Here is a 16,677-nt window from a genome sequence, read left to right as displayed (position 1 = left end):
ATCTTTCAAATGGCCAACTTGGTCACAGTGTTGGCATTTCACAATTTGTTGTTGTCGTTGTTGCTGTGGAAGAGGGGCAGAATCTACAATAGCTGGAGGTGAACTGTCATGAAGGAATCCAACACTCTAAATCTAAATGGGCTTTGAGTAGTTTGGAATATCAAAGGACAAGTCCTTCTCATATCAAAGACCAATTTTTTGCTTGTTGTAGACAAGCTATTTCCAAGGTCTCATGATGGGCTTGGGAAGTGTAGACTGAGTTTTTGCATCTGCATGTACAACTGCTGCTTTATTGGGTACTAAATCTGAACCAACTATAACATTATTGACTTGCTTCTAATGGGTTGCAGTCTCAATGTTCTAAATAGAAACATGTTCAGAATTACTCCTCTGTTTTAATTCTTCTTACTGTAGCTGAGATTCAACCTACAAAAAATCAATTTTCTCTTGTGCAATTTGTAGACAGACTTAACTGTGTGTGAGAGAAAATTTTCTAACTTTTAAAGTATCATGAGTAGTAGAAAATATGAGAGTTTTGAGGAACTCTAATACTTCATTGGTTTTGGCCATTTTTTTTCAATGTCAGATTTACACCTTAAAAATTGATCACAACTACTACTCAATGCAGAAAAGTAATACCCAATCACAGTACATAGCAATATCCTTTATAAATGTGTAGCAAATGATCAGTGTGCAACTAGCAAGCATCAATTACAATCCATACAAAAATAAGAGTTTACTCATGACTAGCACTATGTTCTGACAATACAACCAACTAAACTTTTCTCCACAAAGGATTACTTTTATTTGTCAAAACAATCGTTGCCTTTATATAACCCACCAAACTCTTATGTAGTAGTCGAATCAAGGAATCAATGCATATATATGTAGACAAAAACTATAATGAGTTTTAATTAAAATGCCACACTGGGGCAGCAACAACTGCAAACTTGCTTGGATCCTTGAAATACTAGAAAGAGTTGTCACAGTAGAAATACCATCAATAAATTTCTCTATTAGATCATCCTCTGTGAGATCAAGAACTTCAGGATCCATTGTTGTATAAGGAGGTCTTCAATTCAATGTTGCATACATAGTCAATTCTAAAATAGAGAGGGTACGTTGTAGGCTATTGTTTCAATGCTTACAGTAGTGAGTGTTTATAATTTCATCGCTTGACATAGATGGAGTTGGACAACTTCACCATTAATGCTTGATGTTGAAGGATTGGAATCTTCTGCCACTACAGCTAGGGAACACACTAAAATGTCAGAACATTCTACTTTTCTTCATCAAAATATTCAAGCTGAAAGAGTCCCACTGTTGGGATCAATATTTGCAACATCTACACAATCAGTAATTCACAAAGTTGAAGAAATAGTGCCACCTAGATTAGTTAGTTCTCTAATAAGGGAAGAAGACAAATTTTCAAGATCTTTGACATCGACTGTCAATATCAGAGCTGCCAGGTCTCTACCACTAGCACCAAGAACTAATAGATCAGATTCAACCAATACTCAGTGTAACTCGCAGTTCAACGATTTTCTGGACAACTAAGACCACCTTTCAAGGCACATTATACTTGTGGGTTCTCTTCTTCACAAGAATTTTATGTCCTCAAATAGCCATAGCCAGAGTAGGACTATAGACAATCGGTTTTGAAGCTTGCAATCTAGAGATCCAACTGGAATTCAACACACACAATCTTCAACACTCAAATACATGGAAATTTTCATGGAAATCAACTCAATGCATATCATACAGCCTTAACAGGTAACTAGTTCCATCAATAATATATTCACGTTGCTTCAAACGTCAACCGAGGAGGCTAAGACAATGCACAAGATGTAGACTCATGCTCAAGCAGAATTAGCACAACATTGAAAGGATCCAACACACAATTTCATTCAATCGCAGAGTCACTAGAGTTTTGACCAGCATTCGAGAATCTAGCGTTCTTTGGGATACAATTTGTAGCGATAGGTGAAATGAGGAACTTCTTCATTCTTTCTAGGGAAATCAATAATAAATGAATAATTGCTGCTTAAATGTACAAAAAAATTACAAGCAGCATTTGAACAGGCATGATACGATAAACCAAATTAGCCATGAAATTTCCACCATAAATTGGCTGAATATTCAGATTTGGAGGCAGTAATTAGTTTGTGAATATTTACAGTGTCCTTCAATCTTCTGAAAAAGGCATTTATATGTAGGAGCCACCACAGGACACGATCTTGACACCTGTTCAAAGCTCAAGAGAAAATCAGTAGATTGGTATCTATGGATTCTAGTTTACATTGATTTTCGTCCGTGAAAATGGGTTTATCTAAAATATGGGATGCTCGGACAGTGGGTATCCCTTTCCGTAAGCAAGCTTTGGTGCGATATGCATTCGTTACGCTCCCCCTGAAGAAATATCAATGGGATTTTCCACAAATAAACAATCTACTCGCTTTAACAATTTTTGGAATTCAAAAATAGTGAAGCTTAATAATATCTCAATGAGATGGGGGGAGATTGGACTAATCCAAGCAGGAAATTTAATAACTAAAGACTTTCGAGCAGCAAATGTGGGATATTCAATATTGCTTCAGTGGCTTGACGACATTCAACGCATAGTCATTCAAATGAGAGTGATTCTAGGCATTGTCAATAATCAAAGGCTTGTATCAGTCCCTTTGTATAGCAGATGAAATAACAAGAATTATGATTGATTACAGTGAGGTAGATTTTCCTCAGTAGACTTAGAGGTAGATAATCAACAGAGTATATGGGTAGAGATCCAAGAGTTAGGTAGGTAGAGAGACAAATGATACTAGGAATGTTCACGCTGACATTTTCTGCAACTAGAAAGGCCGACAATGTAACTGTTAGGATAGTGGACAGTGGGCAACGTAGTTGTCTAACACACAAGACTAGAGTAACAGTGTGTAGAAATCAAATGAGATTGTTCCATTCGGTGACAAATTAGAGGTACATTTTTTCTAGGGCAGAGATGGCAGGTCTGAGCAAGCAGCATTTTTAGAAGTTAGGTGAATAAAAATAGTGCTCGAGAAATAACGTGTTGCAGCTAAAATTTAGCTGAGAAAATATTCATGAAATGAAAAATTGATGGCAGAAATGATTGCACATGAAGGCAATAAAAAAATGGCTCAAAGTAATTATGCAGGATAGGAATATGCTTGCTCTGATACCATGTAAAACACACATGGGCAGCAAGATAATCTAAAGGATAAAACATGAGAGTACATTTTTATTAGCAAGTGATATACATTTATAGTACATATTGTGACCATTGGGTTCCACATCCCAAGGTCTCTTGGACTCCTTTGTCTATTCGGCTTCCACACTAACCCATTGAGGATTAGGTGTCCAACATATCTCTTTAGTTTGTTAGATAATATAAAAGGAGGCACTGGTTGTTTCTCTGTGGACATAGCCTAAATTGGGTGAAACACATATATCTGTGTCTCTCTTGTTTTATGTGTTTTCTGTGTTTATAATTATGCAATATTTTATTTGTTCCATTGCCTTGAAATATATAATTTATTAACAACACTGTAGCACCACATGCTAAAGCAAATCCCTATGTATTGCACTGTGACTACATAATTGTCCAGGCAATCCTTTCATGTGTCTATATCAAGCGTTTGCTATTTTATTAAGAAGAAAATTTATATTCTATTAGGAATAAAATTACAATGAGAGAGTGATATTGCGGTGTATAATCCATCGGTTCCTCTATGTAGAAAAAAGCTATCAATGCCTTCAACTGCACTCTTATTTCTGTTAATGAATATGGGAAATGGAGAGTAGAGAGGTTCACCATACTTTTCATGCCTCACTACGCAACTGGTCTCATTGACAATGCGTTATTAGAAAACTGGATGCCTGCAATTTGAATAAGAATATCATGACCACATAGATTATCACACGCACATTAGACGTATAATGACTTACCATGAGTTATAAATTTCACTCTATAAGAAAATGATGATGCTTACCATGATATTATGTCGATTTTAATATGTTTGGGTTATATATGAAAAAAAAGTATTCCTCATTCTTTTGTTATTTTTAGTAAATAAAAATGAGAAAATGTTTGCTTGTGGGTAGGGGAAAATTATGCCTAAGGCGTGATGAATGAATATTGAAAATTGTTGAGATAAGTGCAACATATAGTTGAAAACTATTTTGGAAAAACTTGGAAATTATACGTGGAAAGGTAGTTTTCATGGGTTAATAACTGCTCATTTGGAATTATGAAGAAATGCTAAATCAGTATGGATAATGATATCTAGGGAACTTTTCTACCCGCAAAAAATTGATTATTTTTGTATACCTGTTTATGTTTTATTTATAGTTATGAAATTGAGGGAGTAGCAATATGTATGATGAATGATTGCATTGTTATTCTTGTGAATCTCATTACTTAAAGGGTAGCTGCATAGTAGGAAGTTGTTGTGGCCTGGGGCTATGGATCTGTCTTACTTGTTATGAAAACTCCATGGGACCAATATGCTGAAGTGGAATAGACTACAATAACCTTGCTACGGGATGTACATATATGGGTGTATGAGACATCCAATAGATATAAATGTAATCATGATTACGAAACAAATGATTCTTATGGTTAATTGGAAAAACGTTCATGCAAAAGACTAGGGTACATGAGAAATCAATATGGTATAATCTACGGTTCTAGTTATCTATGATATACATTGACACTAATTAACTAATCTTGGATGCTGCTGAAAAGAATGGACCTTAGAGAAATTTGTGGGGTGCATACCATGATGCATGCCTTTCTCCATGTTGGGAGTTTGTGCTCAAGTAAAGATTCATTGTACTTACATGCTTTCATAACCACAAAGAAATCTTAATATTTAAGAAACCTTGGAGCAAGTATGCTAGTTGCCCCGAATGGATAAGAATATAATATTATATCATCCATTAAAGGTGAGATAGTGTGGAAATTAAAAAGAAATGTGGGCATAAGGAACTGTTCAATTCTTCATTAGGAAATTCTCTTAATTGTTAAATTTTCATTAAGGATATGATTGTGCTTATGTGCATGCTTATCTTTATTAATATGACAATGATGGTTAGGACTACATGCAAACCCATTATAATCTCATTGAATTAAATTGAAATATTCTTGTCCTTGTGGAAAATTAAAGCCGGGTATGAGATACATTATTTGAAGAGGTGGATAGCATGCATGAATAGTTCTACAAGTGCTATAAAGGGAATTAACTAAAAAGATAATTGTATAAACGAAGAAGAGTCAAACTCTAGCAAGGTGTTATGCAATGAAAGAGGTTTTCATGAGCAATGCTAATAATATAAAGAGCATGTGTCTCTAATGCATCAAATAGTAGAGTTAGTGGTAAGTGGGATAATGGGTAATTGTTATCACACCCATTAGAGCTACCCTACTTATGATAGCATCTGCATGGATAATGATGTGTAAGCAGAAATACTTATATTTTGAACGTATATGGTGGGATGGTATTGATGATATGCATCCATATAAGGAAGAGTCTTGACTCTAAATCAAGCTCTATATGCATATGTTGTTATGTTCCAATAGTAAATAGGAAAAGTATGCATGACTATGTTAAAACTGAGGTTGGACTATGTTGAAGCCCCGAAAATCGGGTCGACAACAAGGGGATACCCACCCGGTCGGACCTTGGTTGGCAGCTCCTTATCCATTTGGTATAGCGGGTCCGACTGGGGATAATGGGACCAGTTTCCCAATCTAAGGGTGTGTGTGTGTGTAGAGTTGGATGATGCTGATCTAAGAGCACTTAAAGCTAATTTAATTCAAACTTCTAAACTAACTCTATGCTATTCTAATCTAATGAGAAACAACACATCTAGTCTACGCTAACCCGGGGTGTATTTCTTCTATTATGCGATCTAAAGAGATTTCAAACAATAACTGGTAATAAAGATCATTCAGCTATCATAAGAATAGAAATCAATTAAGATAAACCACTTTGCATAAAAAGTTAAGCAAAACAGTTGTGAACAACATATCGCATAATAAGTTATTCATATATCAAACACAAATAAATGACTCCACCGTACAAAAGTGCCAAATGGTAACTCACACATTCATGCAGTAACATATAAACAACTAAAAACTGTATATCACTTTAAGAATATAAACAGAAACGGTCAAGAGATAAAAGTACCATTTATGACTGGTTCCACTCATAAGCTTCAAGCAACAATGATTTATCTCTCCTTGCTCTAACATCTACTAAGAGTACAAAAGTGCAACATCAGTAGTAGATATCAAATACAAACATTAATAAATCTTGATCCATCCATTCACCAAAACCCCCTCTGAGGGTGAAAAAGTGCATGTTCTGAGGACAAGTTTTTTGACAAATTTCTGGACCCTTCTCCAAATGCCTGAGAAGGGTTTAAATACTGCTAACTAATTAACTTAATTACATAAATTTAGGATAGTTTCAAATGACCGCCCTTCTGCTAAAGCAAAACTATTTCTAAAAATTGAATTTAATTCCTAACCATTTCTTTATTTGCTCCTTAGTGCTGCAAGCATGCAACATTCGCCCGGGAAGAGTCGGCTGGTCATCTTCTGCTTTCGTTTGCTATGAAAATAAAAATAAGAAGCACTGGCATCACTTTCTGGTAAACTAGAAGATATTTTAGAGAATCTTCCTCTGGCTAGGTGGATTTATTGCGTGTATATTTGGTAATAACCCAGATTTCTTTGAAACTGTTTTTGCTTTTGCTATTTCAGTTCCCGGTCTTGCGAATGATTGAACAAGTTAGGGACTTTGCTCTCTGAACAATTTTTCTTAGCGATGCGCGCATCGAAAACTGCATCCGTTCTTTGTTCTGGGCTTTTCTGGTGCGTTTTCCTTCTTTAGCACCTTTTTCTTTTTGCTTTACCAGGCATAAGCTTCAGGATCTTTTGTAAACATGCTGCTTTTGTGCGCCTTTGACTCTAGCCATTGGATGGTCTATTGACATCAGCATCTGTTGAGTGATATTCTGGAACCTGTAGTCCTGTTGCATGCGGCATCTGTTTGTGAAGGCATCTCTTCTCTGTTCTCCGAGCATTGACGCTTTCCTCTTTTCCTTAGATGTTTCCTGCACATTGCTTCATGTTATTTTCTATCTTACAGTTTACGCAAAGGAAGAGAGTAATGATAATAAAGATTGACATGAAAGCTTTAAGCTCTAATGAATGCATAATCATGACACTCATAACGAACTGACTCTTCGAAAAACACAAAACTATCCTTCTTGAATACTTTGGCGTACAATCATTAATTTCTTTTAAGGCGCGCCCAATTTTGGTCTACAGACAGCTTTCTTTGAATATTGCGCCGAGGAAATTTTGCGATGGGTGATTTCTGCGACTCGCATCGCAGCATCACGGATCGCGTCGTCAAGATGTGTCATCGCAGAAATTCATGATCGCATTCATCGCAGATCGCAGCTCGCAGATCGCATTCATCGCAGAACGCAGATCGCAGATCGCAGCTCGCAGATCATGCTTAGTCATTCAATCATTGTGTGCTGCTTACGCGATGTTGCGATATGCGATGTTGCATATCGGCCGTCGAAGATTTCTTAAGATTTTTCTTTTAAGAGCGCTTCATAATGTATGCGATGCGATGAATTTCGCGTCGCTTCTTCGCAGTTTATTATGCTCATAGGAAAACGTTTCATTCTCTTCTCGCGATGCGATGCAGTTTTAGGGAGTTGAATACAAAAATTTTCATAAAATGTTTTTTGGATTTTTTATTAAGGGTCCCCATTCGCTTGGTGTTATTGCTAATACCAACCAAAGAGGGGGGTTGTTGGTGGCCACAACAATGGCGATTCACTGGGAAGAACCAGTTATCTCTGCTTTTCTATTGAATTTTAACTTCCAAAGCAGAAAAAATTTCATAAGTCTAAATTTTGTTATGGACAGATAGAGTACATTATGCCTTATCCTATCAATGATATTTTGTTTCAACCTTTTTCTATTCCAATTGTTTGCTTCCTCAGGCTTTGTCCTTGTATTTACATCAGCCATTACTTGGTCTTTTAAAGATAAAATAAGGTCTTCTCTGAGTGCTGGCTTTTTAAAATATGCTCATTTGTCGTAGGTAGAGCCTCTGCTGCCAGCAGGCATCCATAGCCTCGACAGGGTTACCTGTTACCCAGCAATGATCCTTTATCCTGCTTAAGGCTATTTACAACTTTTCAGAGAAAAACCCATTTTGACACTTTTTCCTTTTTTTATTCTCTAAAGAACAATGTCTTGGTTTGGTGGCCAAATTATGACACAGTCATTCACTTGATTTACACTTTTGCTGAACAAGCTGGCTCGTGATGAGACCCCTTGTCTTTTGATTGCAACAATCTTGAGTCGTTGCCCTGTTTTGGTGGACAGTATTGGCAAAGTCAGCAAGTTATAATATCTGTGATCATGATAAGCCGGCTCGTGATGAGACCTCTTATTCTTTGAGATATAGTGTTTTCTCGAATTGTTCCTCTGAATGCTGTGATTTTCTTTAGTAGGGAGGAAATCATTGTTTTTCCTTAAGAAAGCTCTGGACGACAATAATAGAGTTTGAAAACAGCAGTTTTACAGAGAATATTTATTTTATTATTGATACCTTTCATTGTGCTGATATAAAACAATTTTTTTGCCAAAGGTTGCTTTCATCAAATCTTTTGAAGTTGAAACTAGTATCACATCTAGGCTAAAGTTAACTCTATCTGTCAATAATAAAGATCAGATTTTTCAAAAAATTTTACTACTTGTACAAGCGAAATCAAAATCTGATAGAGAATTGGTGTCTTTTTCGTGAGCCCCTGTAGTAACCATCTACAACTGGTTTTATTATGAAAAAAAAGAAAAATAAAAGTTAAAACTATCCTACAAAATAGAAGTATAATCTTCTATGGAAAATATATTTTAAGGATCTGTCCATTAACAGGCAAAGAATCCCTTCTACCTGCTAAATCCTGCAACACAAACATTGATGGGCCTATGACTTCTACAATCTGAAAAGGACCAAGCCACATTTTCTGAAATTTTGTATGTTTGCCCTTTTCTTCATGAGCCTTATCCCATTTGAAAACTAAATCTCCCATCTGAAATTTTTTTTTGGTCATTATGCTCGAGTCAAAAGAGGATTTTATTAGCTCTTGGTGATGAGCATGGGTTTTCTTAGCTTGTTCTCGTCGTTCTTCTAATTTGATTATTTCCATTTGTCTTAATTGTAATGAGGAAGTATATACTTCATCGATGTATTGTACTAAAGACAAAGAGGGGATGACTAAGTGAGTTGGAAGAACCACTTCTTTCCCATAAACTAAATTAAAGGGAGAAGTGCTGATTGAAGCTTTCTTCGTTATTCTATCTGCCCATAAAGCATTTACCAAAGCTTTGTGCCAATTCTTTTGGTTCTGGTCAACTGCTCTTTTAATAATCCTGATTAGGTTTTTATTTGTTGATTCAGCCAATCCATTACCTTGTGGATAGTAGTTGGCCGAATATTTCAGTTTGAATCCTCTTTTAAGTGCAAACTCAGTCATTGCATTCCCAGAAAAGTATGAGGCATTATCAAACATTAAAGCCATTGGCAATCCAAACCTAGTGATTATAAATTGATCTATGAATTCAATGATGTTTTCAGAATTAGCTGTCTTGAGAGGAACTGCTTCTACCCATTTGGTAAAATAATCTGTTGCCGTGAGGATGTATCTATGTTGCTTAGAAGAGTGAGGAACGATCTCACCTATTATGTCCAAGCCCCACTGACTGAATGGTTGCTCGATGTTTATCGGCTCTAGTGGCATGGACGGTTTCTTTTGTCTCCCTGCAGTAGTTTGGCAGACTTGACATTTCCTCAGGTAACTGTGTGAGTCTTTGAACAGCGTGGGCCAATAATATCCTGCACGTAAGATTTTATGTGCAGTAGCATCTCCAGCATAGTGTCCGCCTGCTGGTCCATCGTGGAGTTCCTGCAAAAAAATTTCGGCTTCAGTTTTCTCAAGACACCTAAGAAGCACAAAATCGTAATTCCTTTTAAACAGAACATCATTTATGAGCTTATATTGTTTAGCTTTCAATCTCAGAGCTCTTTTCTTGGTGTGATCCAGGTGTGACGGAGCATACCCATTCTTCGGATAATAAATGGTGTCAGCATATAATGATTCTGCATCGTTTAGGCTTACCTCGTACATTTGTACCTCTTCAGATGAATTTTCAGGGATTTGCGATGCTCCAGCCAACATTTTGCAGAAGCATTGACCTCTCACAATGCTTGTTGGTTTGATCTCAAGGTCGTATTCTTGTAAAGAAGTGATTCAATTTGCTCTATTTCACCCACATCCTTCTGTATTAGAAGATTTCTTACCGCTGGAAATGGTACTATGACCTTAGTATGGGTTTTAAGTAAGAAAGGTCTGAAATATTTGACCGCTTTGAAAACAACATATGCCTGTTTCTCCACGTCTGAATAGTTGAGTTCAGCACCTTGTAAATTCGAGCTAAAAAATGTGATTGGAGCTTCCGCTTTCTCTTGATTTGCTTGAGTTAGAATCGCGACATATGATTTCTCTGAGGCAAATGTGTATAAGATAAAAGATTCTGAAAAATTCGGGGTTGCTAAAGATGGAGCGTTAATGATAGCTTGTTTGATTAGGTTGAATGCTTCATGCTCATCTTGACCCCATTTAAAATTTGAATTCTTTTTAATCATGGTTTGCAAGGGAGAAACAATTCGTGAAAAATCTGGGACAAATCTCTTCACAAAATTGATTTGACCAAGGAAAGATTGCATGGCTTTTTTGTTATGAGGTAGGGATATTTCAGAAATTTCTTTGATTCTGTCAGGCTCAATGTGAATACCAGATTTTGACACTACGAATCCTAGAAGTTTCCCTTCACTTAATGCGAAAAAAGATTTCTTTGGGTTAAGTGAAATTCCATACCTTAAACATCGTTGAAAGATTTGTTTCAAGTCTTTGAGATGGTCGCTTCGCTTCTTGGAGTACACTGTTATATCATCCAGATAAATTCCTACAGATTTATTGACTAAACCCTTGAATGCGATGTCCATGGCTCTCTGAAATGTAGCACCGGCATTGATCAAACCAAATGGCATCTTCCGATATGCGTATGTGCCCCATTTAGTTCGAAATGTGGTTTTTAACTGATCATTGGGATGTACCAGCACTTGATTGTATCCTAAAAATCAATCCAAAAAAGACATTAGTTCTGAGCCTGCTACTGCCTGTAATATCTGCTCCATAGGTGGGAGGGGAAAATTGTCTTTTTGACAGGCTTTGTTGAGATTCCGAAAATCGATGCAGATTCTAATATATCCATTTTTCTTTCTAACAGGTACCATTTTGGAGACCCATTTGGAATGTCTGATGGGGAAAATTATTCTGGATTTTAATAACTTATTTAGCTCAGTTTTTATATGATTTTCTAAATTGGGGTGGATTTTTCTGAGTTTTTGTTGGACAGGTTTCTCGCTGTCAATCATAGGGATAGTATGTTGAATGATAGAAGTTTTGTATGTCTTCAGCTCATCGTAATTCCAGGCAAAAACATTTTTGTATTGTCTCAAAAGACGAATATATGCTAGTTTTTCTTCAGGGGCTAGGCCGTGGCCTAGATTAACGTTTTGTGGTTTATCATCGGTTCCTAGGTTTACTAATTCGTAGTTCAGAGTCGAACTGTAGAGCTTAGAATTGGTAGACCTTTTAAACCGAATTTTCAAATCGTATAAGTCTTCCAACTTAACCACCGATTTAGGTATAGCATTATCAGTGCTATCTTGTTGTATTTGTCGATCGTGATGGTCCTCGTCAATTATTTGATTGGAGTAGGATCCTTCAGAAGTGAGGAAATTTACAATATCAGGATCGTCATTGAATACTCTCCAGTTTGTAATGTTGTCAGGGATGGACGGTCTAAAGATTAATTCTATTGAGAATCTATCTGGACTAAAATCTTCGGAGGGAATAAGTCTAGAGGCTACGTTAGCTAAAAGGTCTGTGCTCGCGTTTTGGAGTCTTGGATTGACGAAATATTGAATGCTATGAAATGCTCAGTCAAATCTTGTACTAAAGATTGATAGTGTTTCAAATGACCTGATAGGCAATGTATGGTGTTACGTACCTGTTTGACGACAATCTCAGAGTCTCCGAAGACTTGAAGGTACTTGACGTTCAACCCGATTGCTTTGTATAGGCCTTGCACCAAAGCCTCACATTCCGTTGTATTGTTTGTGCAATCGAATTCAAGTCTGCACGTAAGCATGGTCTTATTTCCTTCTGGACTAATCAGAACGCATCCTGCTCCTGCTCCTTCGTTAGATTTAGAGCCATCAAAATATAATTTCCAAAACAAAGATGTATTTACAGGTTTATCTAAAAAATTAACACACTTTGAATTATCAGTTTGGGAAAAATTTTCGACTTGGGACAAAACTGAATTTTCTAAGTAAGGTGATGTATGAGCATTGAAATTGCCGAGGAAAGAATCTACCGAGTAATTGCCTATGATACTGTTGTTGTATGCTATTGCTTCATTTTCTCCCTCCAATTCCGTTACTATGTACTTCTGGTGTAACTCTCGTTCAACCTTTATTTGATTCGGTTTACCATTGTAGGGTAACCACATGTGCGACCAGTCGGTTGAGAAGTATCCGTGGAGTTTTTCAGACCAATCCCTGCTAAGAATCAAGCCATAGAATTCTGGGATATCAGCTACTAGAATGTCAATAACCTGACATACCTTCGGGTTAGACGACAATCTTATGGTCACTTGATTAAGTTCACCAATCACTTCGACTTGAGATCGATCAAGCTGAACTATGCGCACTGCGGATTTTTGTGGTTGGACATTCAACTTGGCACATATTGATCTAGGTAAAATATTCGTTGAAGCACCAGAATCTACCAAACAATTGTGTACATTTTTATTGAAAATTTCATAAGTGAGAAGAAAAGGGGAGTGTGAGACCTTGATCTTCCTCCAATCAAGGCGATGTCATTTGGATCCATCTTATTGATCGTGTTGGTTGGAGGTCTTCCCATGTTGTGGGAAGCTACAACTGTAGGCAAAGATGTAGTAGGTACGACATGTAATTCTTTCATCATTATCTTCTGTTGATGTTTCAATTTGCTCAATTCATAAAGGGTGATATTAGCCCTAGTATTTTTCATGTCATCAATAATATTGTATTCCATTTCATCCGACACTATCAATGTTTTTGATGGAGTTGTTTGATCTGGTTGGACTGGGCTAGATTGAGTCGCTTTAGCGATCGTTTTCTTTGTTGCGACTTTATCTTTTGCTGCAGGGCTTGCGCCCTTCTGCTTAGGGGTAGTTTGGGGAGGATCAAGTTGATTTTTGCTTCGTGTGCTAACCGAAAATGCTTCTTGATCTTCTTCTTGTGGGAGGATGAAATCCCACATTCCTTGTAGTTCCAAAACTTCTTCGTCATCGGTCTGCCCTTCAGTGGTACTCTCTTCTTCTTCCTCTTCTTCGGATTCGACGTTTGAGATAGCGTTGGGTGGTTTCACATCCATTGAAGGACCTCTTTTAAAAGCTCTGTAGGGATTTTTTGAAGAAGTTTCTGCTACTTGTTTTTTTATGTCAATCATCTCATTGGACATGGCCTTTAATACTTTTTGCAATCCTTCCAAATCGAAAGGGTCTTTCGTTTGTTTCTTCTTGGAGTCTTCCTTGAAGGTGACTTTTTTAGATTTGTGTTCCTCTATCGCAGATCTCTTTTCCAGGGCTACTACGCGTTTCTCTACTGCTATCGCCTCTGTTAAGTTTTCAACTAAGGTTGTTTTATTTGCCCTATCCACGAAGATTGCTAAGTTCGATGGTAAGGCCGTAATATACCATTCACATCGTACTTCTTCGTTGGGTTGGGAAGCAGTGGGAATTTTGTTGAGGATTTTATTGAACCGTAAATTGAAATCTTTGATGGGTTCTCTAGCCTCGGCTTTAAGATTGGATAAGTCATTGATTAACGTTGCCGTTGATCTGTCATCACCAAACTTGGTAAGGAATTGACTTTGAAAAATGTCCCAACTTGTGATAGACCCGGAAGGTAATGAAAAGTACCATGACCCGGCTGTTCCTTGCATTGTATAGGGAAAAAGCCGGACAACAGCATCCTCGTTGGTAACTCCGTTGAGATTGACAGAAAGCATGAAATTGTTAATGTGCTCTTCAGCTAGCATGCCTGCTTCTGGATTGAATTTGGGTAGCCATTTCTCAGGATGGGCCGGTATTTGGCTCAGGGGTGGAGGCATTAAAACTGCCCCAGGATTGTTCCATGGAGACTGGGCCATCGTTGAGCTGCTAGTAAATGAAAGTGCAGAGGATGATCCCTGAGGCTGGGAAGATGAAGATATTATGATCTTAGATGATTGAAGAAGAGGGGTTGTGGAAGATGGATGAGTGGTTTGGAATGAAGACGTGGGTGGCTGAATTCGCGGCGCATGAGTTGAAATGGACGATGTAGATGAAAGAGTCTCACTGTCAGACTCTTGTGGGGTTTTCCTTGCTCTTTTCCTAGTGGGGAGAGGGAATTCAGTTGGCTGGATGCCAAATTTTTCACTCTTTAATCTGGTCAGGGGATGAGCAGGATTGTACTGCGAAGTCATGCTGCTTTGAGATTTATCAGACCTCTGTGTAAAAATAGAAAATCCCTGGAGTTTGCGAATCAGAGTTTGAACTTCAGGGGGTTCAATGTTAGATTGGTCTGAAATATTAGGGTTTGTAGCAGCGGTTAATACTCGAGTGACTTCTGACTCTGGATTTAAACGTACTGGGGAAGTCAGGGGAGTTGTTGAGGGCGATTTACTCTCAGAAAGGTATTTAGATTTTGATTTAGGTGCCATTCATAGTTCGGGCCCTCCTTCTAGTGCCAAATATGTTGAAGCCCCGAAAATCGGGTCGACAACAAGGGGGATACCCACCCGGTCCGGACCTTGGTTGGCAGCTCCTTATCCGTTTGGTAGAGCGGGTCCGACTGGGGATAATGGGACCAGTTTCCCAATCTAAGGGTGTGTGTGTGTGTAGAGTTGGATGATGCTGATCTAAGAGCACTTAAAGCTAATTTAATTCAAACTTCTAAACTAACTCTATGCTATTGTAATCTAATGAGAAACGACACATCTAGTCTATGCTAACCCGCGGTGTATTTCTTCTATTATGCGATCTAAAGAGATTTCGAACAATAACTGGTAATAAAGATCATTCAGCTATCATAAGAATAGAAATCAATTAAGATAAACCACTTTGCATAAAAAAGTTAAGCAAAACAGTTGTGAACATCATATCGCATAATAAGTTATTCATATATCAAACACAAATAAATGACTCCACCGTACAAAAGTTCCAAATGGTAACTCACACATTCATGCAGTAACATATAAACAACTAAAAACTGTATATCACTTTAAGAATATAAACAGAAACGGTCAAGAGATAAAAGTACCATTTATGACTAGTTCCACTGATAAGCTTCAAGCAACAATGATTTATCTCTCCTTGCTCTAACATCTACTAAGAGTACAGAAGTGCAACATCAGTAGCAGATATCAAATACAAACATTAATAAATCTTGATCCCTCCATTCATCAAAACCCCCTCCGAGGGTGCAAAAGTGCATGTTCTGAGGACAAGTTTTTTGACAAATTTCTGGACCCTTCTCCAAATGCCTGAGAAGGGTTTAAATACTGCTAACTAATTAACTTAATTACATAAATTTAGGATACGGTTTTAAATGACCGCCCTTCTGCTAAAGCAAAACTATTTCTAAAAATTGAATTTAATTCCTAACCATTTATGTATTTTCTCCTTAGTGCTGCAAGCATGCAACATTCGCTTCGGAAGAGTCGGCTTGTCGTCTTCTGCTTTCGTTTGCTACGAAAATAGAAATAACAAGCGCTGGCATCACTTTCTGGTAAACTAGAAGATATTTTAGAGAATATTCCTCTGGCTGGGTGGATTTATTGCATGTATATTTGGTAATAACCCAGATTTCTTTCAAACTGTTTTCTCTTTTGCTATTTCGGTTCCCGGCCTTGCGAATGACTAAACAAGTTAGGGACTTTGCTCTCCGAACAATTTTTCTTAGCGATGCGCGCATCGAAAACTGCCTCCGTTCTTTGTTCCGGGTTTTTCTGGTGCGTTTTCCTTCTTTAGCGCCTTTTTCTTTTTGCTTTACCGGGCATAAGCTTTAGGATCTTTTGTAAACATGTTGCTTTTGTGCACCTTTGACTCTGGCCATTGGATGGTCTATTGACATCAGCATCTGTTGAGTGATATTCTGGAACCTGTAGTCCTGTTGCATGCGGCATCCGTTTGTGAAGGCATCTCTTCTCTGTTCTCTGAGCAACGACGCTTTCCTCTTTTCCTTAGATGTTTCATGCACATTGCTTCATGTTATTTTCTGTCTTACAGTTTACGCAAAGGAAGGGAGTAACGATAATAAAGATTGACATGAAAGCTTTAAGCTCTAATGAATGCATAATCATGACACTCATAACGAACTGACTCTTCGAAAAACGCAAAACTATCCTTCTTGAATACTTTGGCGTACAATCATTAATTTCTTTTAAGACGCCCAATTTTGGTCTACAGAC

Source organism: Pinus tabuliformis, chromosome 6 (genome assembly GCF_031772625.1).
Source record: "Pinus tabuliformis cultivar Carrire ecotype Pingquan chromosome 6, CPIR1, whole genome shotgun sequence".
NCBI classification, from domain to species: Eukaryota; Viridiplantae; Streptophyta; class Pinopsida; order Pinales; family Pinaceae; genus Pinus; species Pinus tabuliformis.
This window is presented reverse-complemented; position numbering follows the sequence as displayed.